Source organism: Opisthocomus hoazin, chromosome 2, assembly GCF_030867145.1.
Source record: "Opisthocomus hoazin isolate bOpiHoa1 chromosome 2, bOpiHoa1.hap1, whole genome shotgun sequence".
NCBI lineage: Eukaryota > Metazoa > Chordata > Aves > Opisthocomiformes > Opisthocomidae > Opisthocomus > Opisthocomus hoazin.
This window is the reverse complement of record NC_134415.1, coordinates 29,470,810-29,490,974: the sequence shown is the minus strand read 5'-3', so window position 1 is coordinate 29,490,974 and position 20,165 is coordinate 29,470,810. Positions and strand designations below refer to the sequence as shown.

The 20,165-nt window shown below is 36.4% G+C and overlaps 1 protein-coding gene across 2 annotated transcripts in view; it reads left to right on the top strand.

Annotated features, from left to right (window-relative positions):
- The window catches only part of GPATCH2 (G-patch domain containing 2), a 130,554-nt gene that overhangs the window by 24,757 nt on the left and 85,632 nt on the right, over positions 1-20,165 (top strand). The gene's annotated exons all lie outside the window — the stretch shown is intronic.

Sequence of the window (20,165 nt, the reverse complement as noted above, 5' to 3'; positions counted from 1 at the left end):
CTGAAAGTCTGCTTTGAAAAATCTGTCCTTATTCCCTTTTGATTGGCTGACTTCTGTGTAGTTAGAGGAAAGGGTAGATACAAAAAATTTAAAGCAAGTTAGTGATGCACCTGTCGTAGACATCATGCATTCCTTTGGGCTCAGTCTATTCTATGACTGTGATTGCAAATGAGAGGTGCTTGGGGTTTTTTAGTACCTTCAGCTCTAGGAGTAATGTTTACAAGTGAAGGGAAAGAATCCAACTGTCCTTGTATAGTTTAATAATTGGCTTTTCCCATAGGTTTTTTCTAAAATAATATTCTAATGAATTTTTAAAAATTTGTTCTTTGGAGAAGGGCATGAGGAGAAGAGAGATTTGACTTCTAAATTAAAATGTTAAATTTATTCATTGTAGTGCAGTCTAATCGTTTCTTATCAGAATAGTGTTTGGAAGAGAAGGAGGACGTGGGAGACTCTTTATCAGTGTGTAATAAACATATCCCAGCATGATAAATACTGCAACATCAATGTTCTTTATTATGTGAGAACATTAAATACTGTGTATTTACTGTGTATAAGTACTGTGTCCAGTTCTGGGCTCCCCAGTTCAAGAAAGATGAAGAGCTACTTGAGAGAGTCCAGCGGAGGGCTACGACGATGGTGAGGGGACTGGAGCATCTCCCCTACGAGGAGAGGTTGAGGGAACTGGGCTTGTTCAGCCTGAAGAAGAGAAGGCTGCGAGGGGACCTTATAAATGCCTACAAATATCTGCAGGGTGGGTGTCAGGAGGATGGGGCCAAGCTCTTTTCAGTGGTGCCCAGTGACAGGACAAGGGGCAATGGGCACAAACTGAGGCACAGGAAGTTCCGTCTGAACATGAGGAGGAACTTCTTCCCTCTGAGGGTGACGGAGCACTGGAACAGGCTGCCCAGGGAGGTTGTGGAGTCTCCTTCTCTGGAGATATTCAAGACCCGCCAGGACGGGGTGCTGTGCGGCCTGCTGTAGGTGACCCTGCTTCGGCAGGGGGGTTGGACTAGATGACCCACAGAGGTCCCTTCCAACCCCTACTATTCTGTGATTCTGTGATTAAATGTTTTCAAATTTTAATTTGCCTAACACAATAAGGTGCTTCTGAGAAATGTAAGAGAGATTGTATGTGTAGAAAATAGAAAGGAACTGTTAGAAATTTAAGTCATTTTGAAGAGGGAAGATTTTTATAATTGAAGTCCCCATCCAATAATTGCCATTTGAAGCTGAATACAATGCTTTAAAACCTTGGCCTGTGATCTCTGCTGTTAGTGGTCGTGAATTATATGAATGCTATCTAGTTCTTGGTTTCCTATCTACCTATTTTTATTTTTGGTTCAGTGCTTGCTTGAGCATATCTGGGATTTGTAGCCCATTTTCTAGGCTTATTGCAATTTCACTCTGGTATTTTATAGGAGCTATTATAACTGATAGGTTAGCTTCATGGTATTGATGATACATGGCTTAACTACCCTAAAAATTGCCTTTTCCTTTAAAATGTAAAAAGGTAATTAAATTTCAATTAATGAAGATATACTGTGAATATGTATATATAATTAAAAATTCTAATGTTTATTTTCTGCTACGCTTTCTGGATTGTCCTTAGGAGCCCATTTTGTCTTCCAGTCATGACATCCCATATATAAAGATGGTATCATAGTTCCCTTTGTAACAAGTATGCAAGCCGATCTACTAAAGACTGATAATTCAGTTACTTCCAGTTATTAAATATATCATTTACATAGTGTTGTGAAACAAGGTTGACATGTGAACTTGCCTACTAAGCCACTATGTCCAGGCAGGGGTGCATGTGTAGAATAGATGTGCAGCTGGCTCTTCGCATGCAGTTTTCTGACCTCCTTAATGACTGTTTATGTTTGTGGGCACATCTGCATCCGTCTTTGCAAATGTAGCTATGTAAGCCAGAGCTCATGTGCTTCCTTTTGTTCGTGATTGCTTCTTAAGGAAAATCTTTTTTAGTTACTTCAATCCAATGACAAAAAAAGTCATTTAATACCTGTGACATCTGATAACACAGAACAAGAAGTAATTACTGCTGTTAGATGGTAACAGTGAAGGAGAGCAAGAATGCTTTTAGAAAGATTAATACCCTGAGGAAAGAACACTGCAGACTGAACTCATTGAACAGAGTTGTACTGTGACAATGCTTTTGTAACAATGAGGAGTCTGATGTCTGTATCACTGCTTTTACACAGACTTTAAAGGGAGACAAAGTAAAAAATAGAGTTTCCTACTGAGCTACATTACCTAAAAGACACACATTATATCCTGTATTCAGTCTAAGGATGTGTCATTTGTGTCTAGGGAATATGAGCATATAGTTAGCCCTTTGCATACAGTCAATGTGTTTAAACTTTTTTGGGAAGTTTAGCTGAGGGTTCGTGACTATAGCAGCTAGCGAAGCCTTGAAGAGATTACTGGTTTAGGGAAGGCAGAACGAATAGCTGTGAGAATACCTTGGTATATCATCATCCTCTGTCAAAAAGTGTTTAATGCCCAGCTGTTTCAGTGTTTTCTTGTAAGAGAAGCATCAGGCTGAGTGTGTGATTATTACGTGCTATGTACTGAGGAAACTGCCAGCTTACGTCACTTTCACACTGTGGTTTCTAGAAGCAGTGGGAGCTGAGCATCAGAGGAAAAAGGCTGCTCTTTATAGACCAGTTAGTGAATCTTAATTTGAAGTAGCCACATCTGGCACTCAGATTCTGTCCAGATGCTCTTCCTGCATTTCATTGACAAGTTACTTAATTTTAACAAACTCCTGGGTCTTTCTGTCATCAAGTGTAGTGCCTTTGAGTCAAAACACTTATTTAATGGTCATACAACACTGGACAAGCAAGAGAGAAGTAAAAACTTAGTATGCAAATACTGTGAAAATCCAATGTGCAGGTTGAATGATTTGTCATACAGCAGATGGCAACTGAAAAACCTGAGTAAGAAAATGAAGGGGAAAAAAAAAATTCATCACAGTTGGCTTAGATCCTTTGGATTGTCCGATTTACTGAAGATAAACATATTTTTTATGGAATCCATAATTAAAGGGCTTGTCAAGCATATGTTTTGGCATACAATTATAATGCTGGTTTTTCGTGTCCTTATTACGTTGTCTTGTGGCAGCATCATTTGTAACAGAAGTTTATTTTAAAAGAAGTAGAAAAACATGACTTTTCTAATATACTATGCTTTTGATCCCACCTGTGTCAAGTAGCAACTTTGTAATTATAATCAGAAACATGATATATGTACTTTAATACCATACCAGTATTTAATATACTCTTTTAATAAGGTATATTGCATGAAATACCATTGTGCTTGATTGAATTCTGCAGTTACATATGATCTGATCAACTATTCCCAACTCCCATGTTCTTTTATGTTAGGAAAAAGTTCTACGATTTAAAAGTACTATTCTGTCAATGCAACACTGATTTCTTAGAAGGAATGCTTTTTTCGTCCAGTCTTTTTTCTATGTGTTTTTATAGATGTGCATGTCATTTATCTATATTTATCTATCTATACTATTATCTCTGCCTTTTCCAAGAAATTACATGTGAAACTTTGGTGTTTAGTGAAATACAATCAAAAATCTAACATTTTAGATGCATTGGAAATGTGAACGTTCATTTCTGTGATGTAGAATACTAGATGAACTCTTTACCTTCGATGATTAAGGCCGCCATGCTTTTCTCAGATGGATTCCTGGGGAGATCACAAAAGCCCTGATTAAAGAAAAGAAGAATTAAATACAGTTAGTGAAAATAGAACATGAGTACTTTTTCATTTCTTTCAAAATGTTTTGCCGAACTTGGTACTTAATGACTGAAAAATTTAACTTTTGTTCACAACTCCTCCATACAAAGAAGTGAAGATTTTAAAAATCAGTGCTACTGTCTTAGCTGTTCCTTGTGTGGTTCTAGATACAGTTCCTTCCCTGAGACAGGAAGAGATGTTGTAGGGTTTTGTTTGAGGGCTGCTATGTGTCATCTCATCCTGCCTGGGTTCCCTGTGTGGGCTGGAAGCTGGGAAGTGATTTAACTGGGCTAAAGTGCAGAAAACATGACCAATAAAAAGGATGCTTTCTTTTGACTGTGATAGTTTTTTCCATGCATCACCTTTGTCCTGGGTTTTGATTTCATTTCATGATATTAAAGTCAGCCTACTTTAGGTCTTGCACTCCTAGGATTGATTTTTTCTGTTTGCACAGCTGTACTATTGAGCTTGACTATACATAGTTGTAATTATTCAAAAAGTACACAAAGAATGAAAGCTACATTTCTGAGACCTGAAGGTGTCTGGATATTTCTGTCAAATCCTGTGACTCTTTTCCAAAAGTTCAAAGATAAAAGAGCTTTTCTCAAAAAAGTTGTTGTCAGATAACTGCTACTCTGTTGAAGTGAGGGCAAAAAACGTATTGAACACTCATGCTTTTCTTAAATGGCTTTCAAAATGTAAAATCAAATCAAACATTTCTAATTCTAAGTTCTTTCTAAGTGAAGAAACAGCCAGGTGTTTTCAGGAATTTTTTTTATCAAAATATTTTGGAAATTGAGTGACATATTGGATAAGAGGCCTTGTTACAGATCTAAGGAATGTTTCCTTAAAGAGTAAGTTGGGTGGTGGTGTTGTTGCCGTATTGGTCAGAAGCCTCTTTATGGATGCCCTGCAACTTTTGGAAGAACACTGTTGCTCAAGTTGAAGTTGGTTTGGTGTTGTGGAGAATTCTTTTACACTGGATGTGTAGCATACAGTCAAATAAAACACAGTTCAGTGAGGTGCATGAAATAACTTATCTGTGGGGTTTTAATTATTTTCTTAATGACTTCTGTCATTTGGAGCAATTGTCTCTACGTCAAACTCTGTGGAAAAGTGAGTGGTATTAGATGATGTCTGATAACAACACTAAACTCTTGTTGAATTCCAAACTTTCACTTGTTCAAGATCAGGAATATAAGGCCTCTGAGGATGACATCTTGAAACCTTACACTGCTAAAGCTGTGAATGAATTTTACGTGAAGTGGATGGGAGGGTGGGAGCTTTTTTTTTTGTAATGGAGGTTTTAAGATTTCCTGTCATCAAAGATATTTTTGGCTATTTAGAGCATTTCTTGCTGTGCTTTTCCTTTTATTTTCTTTTAAATTTTTTTCCTGGTTTGTAGTTGTCTTTAATTTATATCTGCTTATGCAAAATGTAATGAGTAAGTCATGCTCTTTTAATTCTCACTTTAGTTAACTCTGTATCTTAGATTTACAACATAGAGTAGAGCGAAAAAGTTCCTTGGGGAGTGAAGGGTTTCGTGCAGATCAGCATTCGTGGGTTTCCTGCAGATGTATTTTTTTCAGACAAAAAAATTCAGGTTGTTAGCAGAGGAGGTGCTGCTGTGATGGCAGTTTAGGCCTCACCTTTGATTCTTCCAGTATTCAGTCACTGTTGGCAGAAATGCTACAGTTTTCCCGGGGAATGAGTCGAATGGCACTGTTCTAGACTTCAGAACTTTGTCATGTTGGAATAGCTTTTCTTTATGAGAAAACAAAAGGGGGAAAAAAGCTTATATCAGATTTCAAAACCCATTATAAATAATGTGGATTTAAAAAATGGGATGTCAATATTGGGTATGCTGTTATCTGTGATGTTCATGTGTAATATTTTTTGGGGAAGCGCTTACTGTTCTTACAACTGCTATGTATTTTGCATAGTAAGAGGTTCCTTTTTCCACAGATCAATTTTCAAGTGTATTTTTGCTAAAGCTTTCACTTATATTGATGCAAGCTTAGTATAATTCATTCCACCTGCCATGGTAAGCACCTGATGGAAGACTAAAACTTTCTTAGTGACTTTAGTAGTAGCTTAGCATACTTACTCATCAAAAGAATCATGTGTATATATCGTATATAGTAGGTCAGTATTCCTCAAAATGTTTCACATCACTGGTAGTACCAATGGTGGTGCCCATCCTTAAGGCACAGTTAAATATTGTGATCGTTCGAGGCAGAGCACTAGATTTAGATTGGTTTTGTCAGTGTAGTTGTCATTGTTACAAACTATTTTGAATTCTACCTATCTTTTGTGAGATCTGAATGGTTTGATAAAGTCTGCCTTACAGCCTTTGTATTAACTGACAGTGATTTTGGTGTCACTTGTAGTTGTGTGATGAAAACCTGTCATCATCTTGATGTCATCAAACCAGCTAACAGGCACAAATAATAGCACAGCATTTCTGTCTCACTTGAAGCTGCAGTTCACCAGCCAAAAAGAAGTTACAGAACTCAAATACCAAATGTTTAGATTTAAAGAAATCTAACGTTGGTCATTTTTGTTATTAGTTCTGTTAATTAAGTGTAAAACCCTGCTGCTATAGCTACAGAAATCCTCAGCTGGTTTGTGATAGTTGTAAAGGCACTAACTGGTGATGGTGAGCATGTTTTTGTTTTATTCGTTTCTTCTGTATCACTTATCTTGTAAATCAGATTGTATAGTCTTGAATTATATCCTAGTTTCATTCTTACAAAATGTATGCCTGTCAAGAAAAAAAATAATTTAAATGTATCAGACAATTAATAGCTTGTAGAGGTAACAATTGTACTTTATCAACAAAATGAAGGTATTTCGTAGGTCTGACTACTGAAACATATTCTGTTTGTGCAACAGAGCTCACAGTGGTTTTTCTTGGTGTATTTCACCTGCTGTGACAATCAAAACATACCTTTAAAATATCGAAGATTAACTTCAGTCTAGCTAAAGTGAATGTGGTGACTTAGTCTCTTTTCTTGGACTCTCACTTCAAGTATAGTGTCAAAAACAGCATCCCACTTCAGCAAAATAGTTGCCCTCCAGCATTAGTCTCAGAAATGCCAAATGTGTTGCTTATTTTTTAAAAGCATCTTGTGGTTTATTCATGGCGACAAGTGCTATGAACTGTTAGTCTGAGCAGTATTCCTTGTAATTCACCTTAAGCCGACTGCTCAAATGATAGTCATCTACAATTTCACTTAAGCTTACTTTTAAACCAGGGCAAAGAGCATAATGATATCCCTTTCATTCTTCAGTTAGTATCTGTCTTGAAAACACATTAAATAGTTTTACAGCACTCCTTACAGGTAACAGTGATTCTTGAAACCTCTGACTTCAAAATCTGAGGCAGCATAATTATTCCTCTTGTTTTCTGCTATTATCACAAAGAAATTCCCCTTTCTGTTGTCTGGCTGCATGAAACGTTTCTTCTGCAAACATTTGGAATTTGCTTGTTTTGGCTTCCTAAGTCCATGTTGGTTCTTTGATGTTTTATGTTTTAGTGCAATTCTAATGGAAAGAAAATATCATTAATTGTAATTTGGTTTAGTATCTTTCCTGCAAAAATTTCGCTTGGTTGTGTCTCTTCTAGAATCTTCATAATGCCTCAATAGCAGCATTCTGAAGAATTGATGGTAAAACAACAGCATCTTGTATCCAGAGTTAAGTTAGGAGTTGAATCTCCTTGTATTGAGCTTGATGTGGGAGTTGATCCTTTAATGCTGAGAACAGACAGACAACCATATATATAATAGGCAAGGAACACATGCACAGATACTGTGACTTAGCTGATAAGGAACATCTCATTTGTCCTGTAGCAACATCATAAATGTCAAGTAAATCATGACAGTGATTTCAGCTAAGACATTGTTTTGCATTTTTTAACTGAAAGCAAGTACAAGATCAGATAATACTCCTCAACTGTTGTAAGCATCTTGCTAATTCAAACCACAATAACTCATTCATGGGAGTAGGTTTCTACTCCATTGAAAACTGTCTTTTTTCCTAGAATAGGTGGTGTGGGAAAATGAGGGCTACCGATAGACAGAACAACTTGAAAATAGTCTCTGTGTTTTTTTCAGTTGCATTTAGAATGATGGCCACCTATAGGGAAAACAATGGCACTTTAGATATGTAGCCTATCTGTAGAAGTCTAGATTAAGCCTATTAATAGTGACCTTCTAGATTTGTTCTGAGACACAATTTATACTCAGATGCACTCACTGGTTTTGTTCGCTAGCTCTGTTCTAGTTTTACTTTGTTATACATACTAAAAAAAAAAAATCCTGCCTGAAAAGTGATCAATATCATTTAGCAGCTTATCTTTCAAATCATTACCATAAGGCAAAGATGGGGAATTAAAATATTTTAATCCTTTTTGATTTATAACAAAAGCAAAAATACAAACAGCAACTTAAAATGTTCTGTATACAGTCTGAGTTGTAGCTGGTACCCAAAGTAAGAAGCAGCTGTAAAAACAGTGAATTAAACTGGATCTTTAGTGTCATCGCAAGCAATTTATTGTGGAGGTGCATATATCAAATAACTTCAAAATATAGCACAGAAAATAAAGTAGCAAACACACATGATGCATTGTGTTGAAATTGAAGCGCTCAACAAAATTATTCTGCTACTTTTGTCATGTGAGATATAATACAGGAATGAAGAGGTACTCCTCTGCCATTCTGTTTGGGTACTGTGACTTTAGTTAGTCAGATGTAAACACAATGTTCTATAATACTCTCTGTTCACCAGTTTTGGTAACTGTTCAAAACCTGTTCCACTCGGCCGCTTGCAATTTGATTCAGCAAACTCTTACTTGCTTCTGATGATCCGATTTTTTGTTGTGGTTTGTTTTTCCTTTTCTCACTATTAACTTTAGGTAGTTCCTGATTTGGCAGGTCATTTAAAAATCTGCATTCACAAGTATGAGTAACTTTCTTATTTTGTTGTTTCTCAGCCTTGATTTAGCACTTCTGCAGATTATGATTTTAAAGGTCATGGAAGAAACTTACCCTCAGTTCAGAGAACTGAAAATTGTTTATTCAGGCAGTCATTTTGTTACTGCTAGATGATGGGCAAACTCTGCAACTGTCTTGCTGTAGATGTATATTTTTTTTAAACACTTGTGAAATTCACTTTTAAGAGAATTAGGTAAAATGTGCGCCATTTCCCCTTCTTCCTGACGCCTTCCCGTTGGATTGCGTAGTTCTAAAAGACTTACATTACAAAGACCTAAACAGATGGATGAAGTAGATTTGCAGTAGATTGCTTTTTTATTCTCTATAGAGTATAATCAAACTGGAGAAAAAGAAACCTTTTTCCTGTTTTATGTCATGCTGTTATGCTTTGAAAAAGAAAGTTTGCACACAGAGATTGAGATTTTTGTTACCGTACTGCTTTCTGTCTTTTGTTGGTGTTTGTTAAAAATCTGGAATCTAATTGTTGGTGTAGGTCCAAGGCAATTTAAGATAATTTGTGGAACCTAGAGTAACTTTAAGAACATTGCCTGTTAGAAGTTACTGTAAGGCAGCTTTGCCAAGCAGTAAAATGTACCACTTAAGTGAAAGGTAGGAAGTGGCTGCATAGAAACAAGGTAAGGGGTTTGCATAAATAAAAGCTAGCACTTCAGTGTTAAGTTGGGCATAAATATTTTTAAATGTATTGTTATCGCTTGTTCTGGAGAACAGAACACTTAACTATATTTTGTCATATTATTGAAATTAAACTATGTAATAATCACATCATATAATATTCAAAAAATCTGAAGGATTTATTAAAGGTTTTTTTGTACATAAATTGATATCTTTATAAAATTAATTCCCCTATATCAGTGATGTATATGCATATTTTCCTTAGGGTTTAATTTGATTTTTTGTTTCGGGAAAACTACTTCATTTACATAGGATGTTTTACTGAATCTTACATTAAATATTACTAGAATGTGGAAAATGTTTTAAAAATATTTGGAGGTTGATGGATTAGTACTCTTCAAAGGGAAACAAAACACTAAATATTTCTAATCCTGCATTATTTACCGCATGAGTGGTTAAATGCTACTTTAAGCCCCATAAAATTAAAAGGGAGAAATCTGCCAACTGTAGCAGGAATTGGATTTAGGAAGAGTGGTACAGAGCCAAAATACTGCTACAGAATTAAATGTCAAAAATCTTCTTTAATAGTAGATATATAGTTCACAGTGCCTGGTTATGATTAATACATTTAATCTAAATCACTGAAAGTTGCTCTCTCCTTTTCCATAAAATACAATAGGACACAAATCAGTTTTACTGTAGGTGGATAACAATTGGAAAATAATGCATCTTCCCGCCCAATAAATTGTCAGTTATACCTTTTAACTAAAATCGATTCATCTTTCCAAAATTTATTACAATTTCTAATAATAAATCTTTTCAAATGTTTATTCATTTGCTTTTTGATACATTTGTGCCACTTTTGCTATGGTCTAATGTTTTTTCTTTTGATTCATTGTAAATTAGAAAATCTATTTTGAGTCAATTTTCTAGTTAAGAAGTTAAAATCTATAACCCAGCCATTTTTTCATAGTCTCCTTTGCACATTTTAATACCCTTGAACTTAGACACAATCCAGTAAATTCTGATCAGAAGGTGATTAAAAGACTTTTCACTGCAACTTCTTGACTGAGGGCCAGATTCATAAAACAAGTACTTACGGGATTGTTAGCTGGTGTTCTCCTGCACATCTCCCTCTTTCAAAGAGGAAGGTTGAAACAATTGTAGCAAATGAACACATACATAGTTTGGCCAGGGGTTTTTAGTGTGGACAGTCACAGTTGCCCTTTTGAATTAGAATCCAGCTGTGACCATACAGGGTATGATGGAAGACTCCTTTTGTTGTCTCTCTATAGCAGCAAGACAATGATAGTACTGGAGATCACTAAAACATGCTTTATACTTTGTTTCCCATTATTTGTTGTGTCTGCAATTAGCCAATGTTAACCTCTTCAGGTGTGGTCATCTGCAATTTCACAGACTTAAAAGTAACACGTTTTGAAGAAGAAAATATTTTGAAAGAAATTTTTCATCACTTTAATGATTGATCTCCTAATCTGTGTTGTGGAATTGTGTTCACTGTTCAGTAGTTTCCTGCTCTGTATATAATAAAATGTGTCAGAGAGGGATAGTCTTGATTTTTAAAAAAACTACCAATAAGCATATTTCCTGTTCTGATCTAGTTAAACAATGAGATCTTTTAGTCAGTTTTCTAACAAGAGTTATGTATGAGAAACTTAATCTAGTATGTGGCGAAGTAAAATTTCTTAATGTGCAAATCTGTTTTGTTTATAGTATGAGTGTCAATGTTAGCAGAATAGAGGGAGAGGGTTAGAAAATGTGTCAGATATAACAATTAAGAAAATTATATTCATAATTTGAATCTGCTCTACAGTATCACTTATTGGTAAATTTGTGTAGTGGAAAGCATCTTGGGTTTTAGTGGTTGATTTCAGAGTTGAAAAAATAATTTGTGTGGATGGATTGGAATTCATTAATTTTACTAATTACACAATGAAGAAAACAGATGTTTTCTTAGGCAAAGATCAGGCTTTAATTACAGGTCGTCCCTGCTCATGTAAATATAGTGTCAATATGTTCATGTCTATATCTCAAAGTTAATTTCTAATTTTTATATGGAAGTACAATTCTGTTACACATTTGCTAAGCCTTACTCTAGTTGTGTACAAATACAAAACTAATAGTCGGAGTACTTATTAAGGGGTACATATGTCGTAATGCATATATTTACCCAACTTACTCTTGAAGAATTTTCTAAAGATCGCCTCTTTAAAATGTCAAAATCAGTGCTACCCAGTACTACTCTATTACCAATTATAACAGTGTGTGTTACAAAAACAGTCAAAAACACTTGCAACAAATCTCAGTTTCCAGCAGTTGCACAGATCTGTCTGGAAGTGCCATTAGGACTGTTATTCTGAGGTATGTACTCTGTAGGACTGCAGCCTACAAGAGAAAGGCAGGGTAAACTACCATAGAATTAGAGGAAGAACCGAACAGAGGTATTGTGTATGTTTGTTTTGTCCTTTAGCAAATTGTTATAAATATATTGGCTGTTTTAATTGCTTTAAATATATATTTGTCACTGCCATGGGGCAGTGGAGATCAGCTAACTAGTACTTATAATTGACAAGTTCCAGAAAGAAATTACCTTTGAAAGGAGTACTTGCAACCAGCAGCGGGAGGATGCATGATCCGTAGAAAGAGTAACTGTTTTTGCCACATTCTTTCATGCTTGGAAGAAGTGCGTCAGAGGAAAGGAGCTTGCAAAGCATCAGTAAGCATCGTTGGTATAATGAATATTTAATAGAGTAAACTGATGCAAGGCTGTAAATGAACTCGGAGAAGTAACAATTGTCATATTAGAAAAACTTGATCTTTTTAATTTTGTGTAAAATCTTTCTAACTTCAAAACATAATTTTCTCAGTACTTCATTATACGGTAATTTCTCAAGACTACTGTTTGCCATGATTATTTCAGAAAGTGCATGTGTTGCATGGAAGAGATTTCTCATATCTTTTCAGTGCAAATGTGTTTTCTTCAAAATCAGAAGACTGTCCTATAGTGAGCACAGTTTCTACAAGAAAAAAATTGAAATGTGTGTACAGTAAAGCAACACAAAATGATAAAATGTAAGCAGAGTCAATAACCCATTAGTAGCAAACTCCAGTGATTGTCCAGATATTCCATTATAGTCTTCTCTTTATTTTTAGATGTTATGGGGTGGGGAAAGATGTTCTCTAAAAGGCAATCTGCTTGGATGTTTTTTAAAGTTTTTGGTCAGGGGAATTATTTTGGATTTTTGCTGTAGAGGGAGAGTTGTACCTGCCTTGCTTATTTCAAGGGAGTTACTACTGTGGGTGGTATGGTCAGAGCTGTTGAGCATTCTAAGCGCAGCAGACCCGAAATCCCTCACAAACTTGGAAAGCTTCAATATGACTACCTGCTTTTAGTTGTGATGATGTTTTGGGAGGTTGTGGGACCTTGGGGATGTAGGTCCTTAATCATGTAGTGTTCTTTCAATGCTAGGTTAATAGATACGAAACTACTATATTGTGTTAGATTGCATGCATTATATCTGTAGTCTGCCTGTTTACCATGTAGTGATAATGAGAGTAGGAAATACTTTAATTTCAAAGAGAGTTTTCTATAAAATGCTAGAAAAATTATCCAAGATTGCAGACTATTGATGTACTGTTTGTTAGTGGTTCTTTGAGAGATAATAGTGACGTTTCAGTTAATGTTGTTATGGTTTTCTGTGTTCGGAAATTACAGGTATCTTTTGGATGCATTTCTTCTGCAGTTCTGCCATTAAATTAGTAAGGCAAAGAAACTTAATCTGAAAATAATTGAAATGGGAACATTGCACTGTGAAGAATGTGTTTGAATCAATAGCTCTCAGTGCTCGTTGTGGCTAACTATTTTGATAGGATACAAAATGTTGTAATGATACCATTCAATTTTCAGTTATGCCTTTGTTGCCATGAAGATCAACTGTAGAATAATTATTCTTGAAAGGAGATTAATTCTTGCCTCCTGCGCATAGAAATATTTAGGGAACAGGTGAATGTTTAGACACTTTCCTTTGGAAGGTAAATAATATCCTTGAGGTATTGTCCACTGTACTGTATGTGGCTTTCAAAGTGTGTTACCAAGCGCAACTATTTCTTACGCCTTCAGAAGAAAATAAACAGGTTCGCTTGTCTACCTTAACCTAAAGGGAGACAGAAAACTGCCTGGGGATTCAGTTACATCTGGTGTCCCCTTTATTTTGCTGTCTTGCTGGAGGAGCTGAAAGTGGCCAGCCGTGCTGTCAGCGTACACATAGCCCAGAGGTCTCAAATGGCCTTGACTTGCGCAAAATAGATTATTCCAGTAGGGTGGCAGAGCTGGTTGGCTGTTAAGAGAGCTAATCAAAGCAGACACAAACCCAAGTACAATACTGGTTCTTAGAAACTCTGCTGGCATCAGACTAATTAAACATCAACACCAAAAGCATTCATTTATTTATTTATCAAAATTATCAAACTGATGAAGTGCCCACAGCTGAGGAGAGGTGGGACCTTTTGACCTCACTTAACCTTTCTAGTATAACTAAGAGGATTTGTCTTGGCAGCCCCCCTCTTCAAGAGGAAATCGTTGAAGCCATTAATGATCTGTCCTTTGGCAAACTTCCTGGCACAAATTCTCTCACAGCAGACTTTTTAAAGCTTTGTGTGCTTTACTTAGTGCACATCAACTGACTCAGAGTGTTCTGAGGAAGCTGGTGGTTCTTGTCTGAGATTGTATGTCACTCTTGAAGTTTATGAGGCTGTGTGCTTTGTATAGATCAATCTTTTTGATCTGCATGTCCCATGTTGTTTAGTGTCATCTAGATGGTGTGTGCCGTGACAAAAAAGTATTGCTTATTGTTGTTTGAGCTGCAGCACCTAGACACTTAAGAACTTGTCTCTGAAGAACAATTTGACGAAGGCTGGCGAATCCCAGGCACTTTAATCTTTCTCTTGCAAAAGTAATAATCCAGAACTAGAATACTTGTTAATTCTCTCAGTGCCAGTTACACCTGGTCAAGGATCTCCTGAGAGTTTGGCAGGGTCTCGCATACTGTGCAGCCATGGCTGATTTGAAAGTTGTCAAACAAAGGAGGTTAGATAGGCAGCATTCTTTTGGCAGGCGTTACCATGATTTTTTGTCATATGCAGCAGTATGGTAGGTTGTGGAGAACACTGTTGAGGTTTTCCCAGTGTTTTGCCGTGTGCTTTGTTTTAAGTTGTTTCACCTCTTCTAAGTGAAGAATTGACCTAAGAACTGTGAATTGTACCTGTCCTTTGCTTGCGATCTTTGTGTGTCTTTCTCTTGCCAAGTGATGTTCTGGCCAGGTGTTAATCAATTGGTGTGCTCTCCTGATTATGGATGGTTCTGAATTCCATATGTATTTTTGTTTACTTTGGGAAGCACTTACTTGGTTTTGTGGGCTGGAAAAATGGTGCAGTTTCTAGGACTTTCAGAAACTGAAGTGCATATGTTTACTGTGCTGGATTCCACACAGCAGACTGAACATCCATTTTCAACTGGTTGAAGGTTTAACAGAATGCCTGTTTGCATGTTGATGATATATAAGGTGCAGTTAAAAAATAAAATTCTTCTTGACCATCACAAAGAACTCTAGTTTAAGGACTTTCTACTCCCACTTTACAAAAATCCCTTATCTGCAGTAACCTTAGCTTCCCCTTCCCTTTTTTTCCTGACTTCAGTCTTCTCTGTGTTCCTAGTGATACACACAGTTCCCTTTTCATATCTCTTTACACCTGTGTATGTGCATACAATCCTCGTAACTCCTAACTGCCAATTTGAAAATGGGCAGTGGAGGATGTGAATTGTTCCAGGCTCCACACATGAGCTGGCTGAGTTCGTGCTGATTTCTCCCTGGAGTGAGGGCACTTCTTTGAGTGTCTCTGTCCATTCAGTGTCACAAATGCAAACTTTTTTTTAAGACATGTCTCCTTTTTACCCAGCTGACATTTGCTAATAGGCTTAAAAGCTAAGGAGGGAGTGGTAGGAGGTCAAAAGTTGCAGGTAATTATGCAGGTCTCCTTTTTCTCAGAAAACCAAGCTAAAAAGTTATATTGTGAAAGCACAAGTAGAACAATGACTTTTATGGAACAAACAATATAATAGTAAACTGTCTTTACAGGAATGAAGCTCTGGGTTAGCATACAGGATATAGTATGAAGTATATGTGTGTATTTACTAAGTACTACGGTCCCAGGATAAACTTACCTGTCTGTTTTTAAGGCTGGCAGCTTTCCTGCTTAGGGGTGTGTAATGGGCCAAAATGCATCTTTAAGTCAGGGAATGTCAGTCATTTTAATTTATTGCCATTTAACAACCTTTCAATTACTGATCCTGGTGTTGAAAAATAAAAGCAATCAAACACTTAGACAAGCCTACCTCACCTTCCCTCCAGACACCCCTCCTCCCCACTTTTTGGTCTCCCATCCCATTGCTGCACATTATGTTCCGTCCCTTTGGGGGGGGGATGGGGGAAGGTGCAGTAAATGGGAATGGGTGCATTGCAGTTCCTTTTGCTGCTGCTTGTTTCTTGCCAGATTGCTCTGGCACAGGTTACCCCACCAGCTGCAGTCCCTTTGGGGTTGTACCTCCTCCTCAGTCTTGTCTCCAGCCCTTGCTCAGGTGGCTTCTTTCTTTCAGAAGTTCTCCTGCTTTACTGTCTGCCCTGCCAGTCTGTCTTGTTTCTCACTTGTGCCTGTTTGTGCATCTCTCATGTCCCAGTATCAGCTCTTGCGTCTCCTCTGTTTAGCATTCATCCTTCTCTGGCATTTCCCTTCTGTATCCTCCTGTGTGTCAGATTCTGGTATTTACCATTCCGAAATACTCTTTTGCAGAGGCACTAGGGACTCCTCTGGTTCCATTTTGGTGCACGGTATGTCCGTTCTGCCCATCACAGATCCAGCTGGTACCAAATGTACTGGCACAGAGCATTCCCTTACCACCTCCTACACAGGTCATGGCTGCAGCTCCCTCCGCCTCCAGTAGCTAAAGCCCTGCCAGCTGTGCCCAATACAGGGTAGATAGCCTTGGTTTGGCTTTGTATATGTAGATGCTTACAGCACTACAAAGATAAACTCGAGAAAACGGAGAGGGAGAAAAGGGTTATGTTCAAGAGTGTTTTGTAGTTTCTTTCATTTGTCTGTTGCTAAGGTTACTTACACAAACTATTTTCTTCAGTAAAATGCCTCGAAGGTAAAATTAGAACTGAAAACTGAGTACATAACTGATACAAAACCTCTTGTGTTCCTGGATAACACCTATATGTAATGTACATAGCTCACTAATACTAATCATACTTTAGGAAAGCAATGCAGATTACTTCTATGGTACCAGTTTGCTTTCTAAGCAGGAGAAAGTAAATAAATTTCCAAGCACAGTGGTTAGCTTTTCAAGAAGCTGTGATTTCTTTTCAGTGTAGAAAACTCTATAGTTTTAGTAAATATGTTCACTATAACTCATGTGATTGTATGTTTTATAATCTTCTGGCAGTGACCACATCGATACAATCTTATGCTTTACAGAGGAAAGTCTCTTTTGAGACTGCAGTCCAGATTCATAGAGGCTATGAATCCATTTCATCCAGTCCGAGCCAAATATTATCTATTAGTTAGGTATCTCTAAGAAATTAAAGCTAATAAAATCTAAGGAACAGAGTCTTGGGTGGGGTTTACACTCTGTGAATTGGGATTTACATGTCTGTGGGTTTTCATATCTCTGTCTAATAGCTAATAATAACCTCCCTTCCATTTGTAGGAATGCAAGAAGAAAATACATAGCAAGTTGTAAAGAATGTGTATAGGATGTGGGTTATGAACATGGGATCATGTAACTTTTTAGCTATTTTTGTCAATTTCTGTTATTATACTATAGGACCAACTTCTCAGTACTGTTTGGATAGCAGTAAGTGCTAGTGAAGTTCTTGATGCAATATATCTGCTTTTAAGCTATTGGTGTGTGGTAGTTTGTGAATTTACTGAAAATAATTCGAGTAGCATCTTGCAAAAAACAGTGATATTGGAATACTGTCACAAGAACCTTGAAATTGAATTACAGCTTTAATATTCAAACTGAGGCATGTATTGTTATTTGTGGTGTATGTAAAATGACTTTTATAGATGAAATTTAAAATCGGTGACACAGAATAGAGTTTATAGTGCATGGGCTTAAGAGCAGCGAGGAAGGATCTTTTATGTAGAGCATGTAGCAGGAAGATGCATATTTATTAAATAAAGGAATTTTTAAATGGGGATATAGTAAAAGAAAAGGTTGTTCTTGGTGATGTGTTATGCAGTCTGTTGCCAAAAATAATCGCAAAGTGTTTCGCCGTGCTTAACTATTTTATTAAGTATTACTTAGATTTACAAAAACCAACTAAAATTGTAACATACTTATCTCGTAAAACTATGAAGAACAGCCTTGTCAAATTGTAGTGCTTGAGGCTTTTGTTTCTAGAAGTCTGATTCTTTGTGCTGTGGTGTCAGTATTGCTTGTGTTTCTAGCAAGGTGCTGTGCTTTCTTCCCATCCCTGGCATTCTGTCTGAACGCTGTAGCTGCTTAGGAGCATCACGAGCTCTGGGCTTCCAGAGACTGACTCAAGACAGTCATCCCAGCAGAAGGAATTTATATGGATTGCAAGTGATGGAGTATTGTAACCAGCAACCCTTTTCCATTCAAAGTGGAAAATTCTTAAGACTTTGATAAAAATCCTTGGCAGCTTACCAGGAAAGGTCAGGTTTTTATCCACTGCACAAAGTACAGCAAAAACTTTATTACAAGATGGATGTGTAGACTGATAGAGAAAGCTGGCTTTGAAAATAGAACCTGAATAATCAGGAAGACAGCGCAGTTGCTTTCAATGTACATTTGATATTTTGCATTCTTCACTTTTAGTGGCAAGAATATGATAAATACACTTTGGTAATTATTTAATCCTCTATTCAACCTAAAATATCACAAAACACCTTTTTGAAGAACTACTGTGGTATATTAAATGCACTTCTCATTGTCATATTAAAGGATATCAGGCCAGCTTGCTGGGTAGTTAAAGCAATCTGAAATAGTATGACTTGATCACTAGAATAGTATATTTGGAGGTTACACATTCCAGTGGAGTTTAGAAGCGATTTTTAAAACACCTTTTTGTTTTTATTATCCACAACCATTTCTCAGGAGCTGTTTTGTGAGTTTATGTATTTAGAGCTTGGCTTCAGAAAGGGATTAGCTATTAGAAATGAACATATTACTGGTCAGTGTTTACAGGATATGGAGAGGAAAAGAAATGAGGAGTGTTTTCTCACTCTTTATAAGATCCCAATTGCTGAAATCTAGTTTGAATGATTTAGTATTGGCTCTTGATTCTAATGTTCTCTTACTGTACTTACAAGTAAAATAATAATCAGGCTTTTACCATTCATCACAAATTTAACATAGCATTATGATGAATGAACAGTTGGCCTTATTAGCACTGATTTGTTATGATCAAAGTTATAGTCCAATTTCAAATTACTACGAACTTGATGAATTCGTTTGCAGAAACAGCAGAAACTTTGATTATATGCTAGGCTATAGCAAAAAGGGCAAACACAAAGAACAGTAGTGCTGCCAAGAAAAAATTTAGTCTGTAGAAGTGGTATGTAATGAAGGTGACATCATTGTTTCTAAAATAAGCAATTACAAGTTTATAAATTTCAGAGTAATTTCATTGCTGAAATAATCTCTACAGAATTTTTCTTTTTTAATAATGGTTTATCTCCTTCTATCACTGAAGAGTAATTCTGATAACACAAAATGAGAATCACAAATGACTATTATGGAATATATTAAGTAACATTTCTTTATAACTTGAGATACTTTTAAAACTCCCGGCTTACCTGCTCTTTCTCCTCAAATAATTACTCTTTCGATACTTAGTTAATAGATTCCTCTCTCATCCCCTTTAAGTAATGATTTCCTACCAAGCTTGTATTTTCAAATTTGCTGAGAGTGTTTTGCTGACTTGAAAAGAGACTCTGATTTTACCATAGTATGTTTTTTAATTAAGAAAAAAAGCTGTGCTTTTTTTTCCTCCGTATGGCATACTTTAGTCCATGTTAAAATGTGAAACTGAGATAATGGATTTTAAATTAGGATGTTTTTACTGAAAGTTTATTAAACTTAGTACATCCAAGACTATGAAATTAGAGAAGGTAGCAAGGTAATTTTGAAGTAGCATGGGGAGAATGTGTGGGGGCAGTATTATACCATAGGAAAGAAATGAGGAATCTCTATTTACACTTGAGACTTTGAGCTGCTTTTTTCCTCTTTTTCCTTTTGTCCTTCTGACATTCATTTTACTGAAAACTGCCGTGGTCTGAACTTTATGACAGTAGCAAGCAGGTGGACTGGGTTGCAAAACAGACAGACTCTGAGAGTTTTAATAGTTTTTCCATACTATCCTTTTCTTGACTTCATTAGGTAAATTCAAGAGTTCATTTCAACATGTTCCTATTTTTAGCTAGTGTATTTTTCAAAAAGTTTTATTTTTTGTTTCGCATTACTTGCATCTGAGCTTTGCATACCATCTTGTCAAAAGTACCCAACAAGCAAACTGCTCTGATTTGTATGTGCTAAGCGCATAGATTTACTGTTGCAGTTTGAACATTTTTAAATTAAAATATATCGCTTGTTCCAAATGTATTGATTTATACATCTTTCTGTCAATATTAAGTAGAGCAACTTTTCCAATA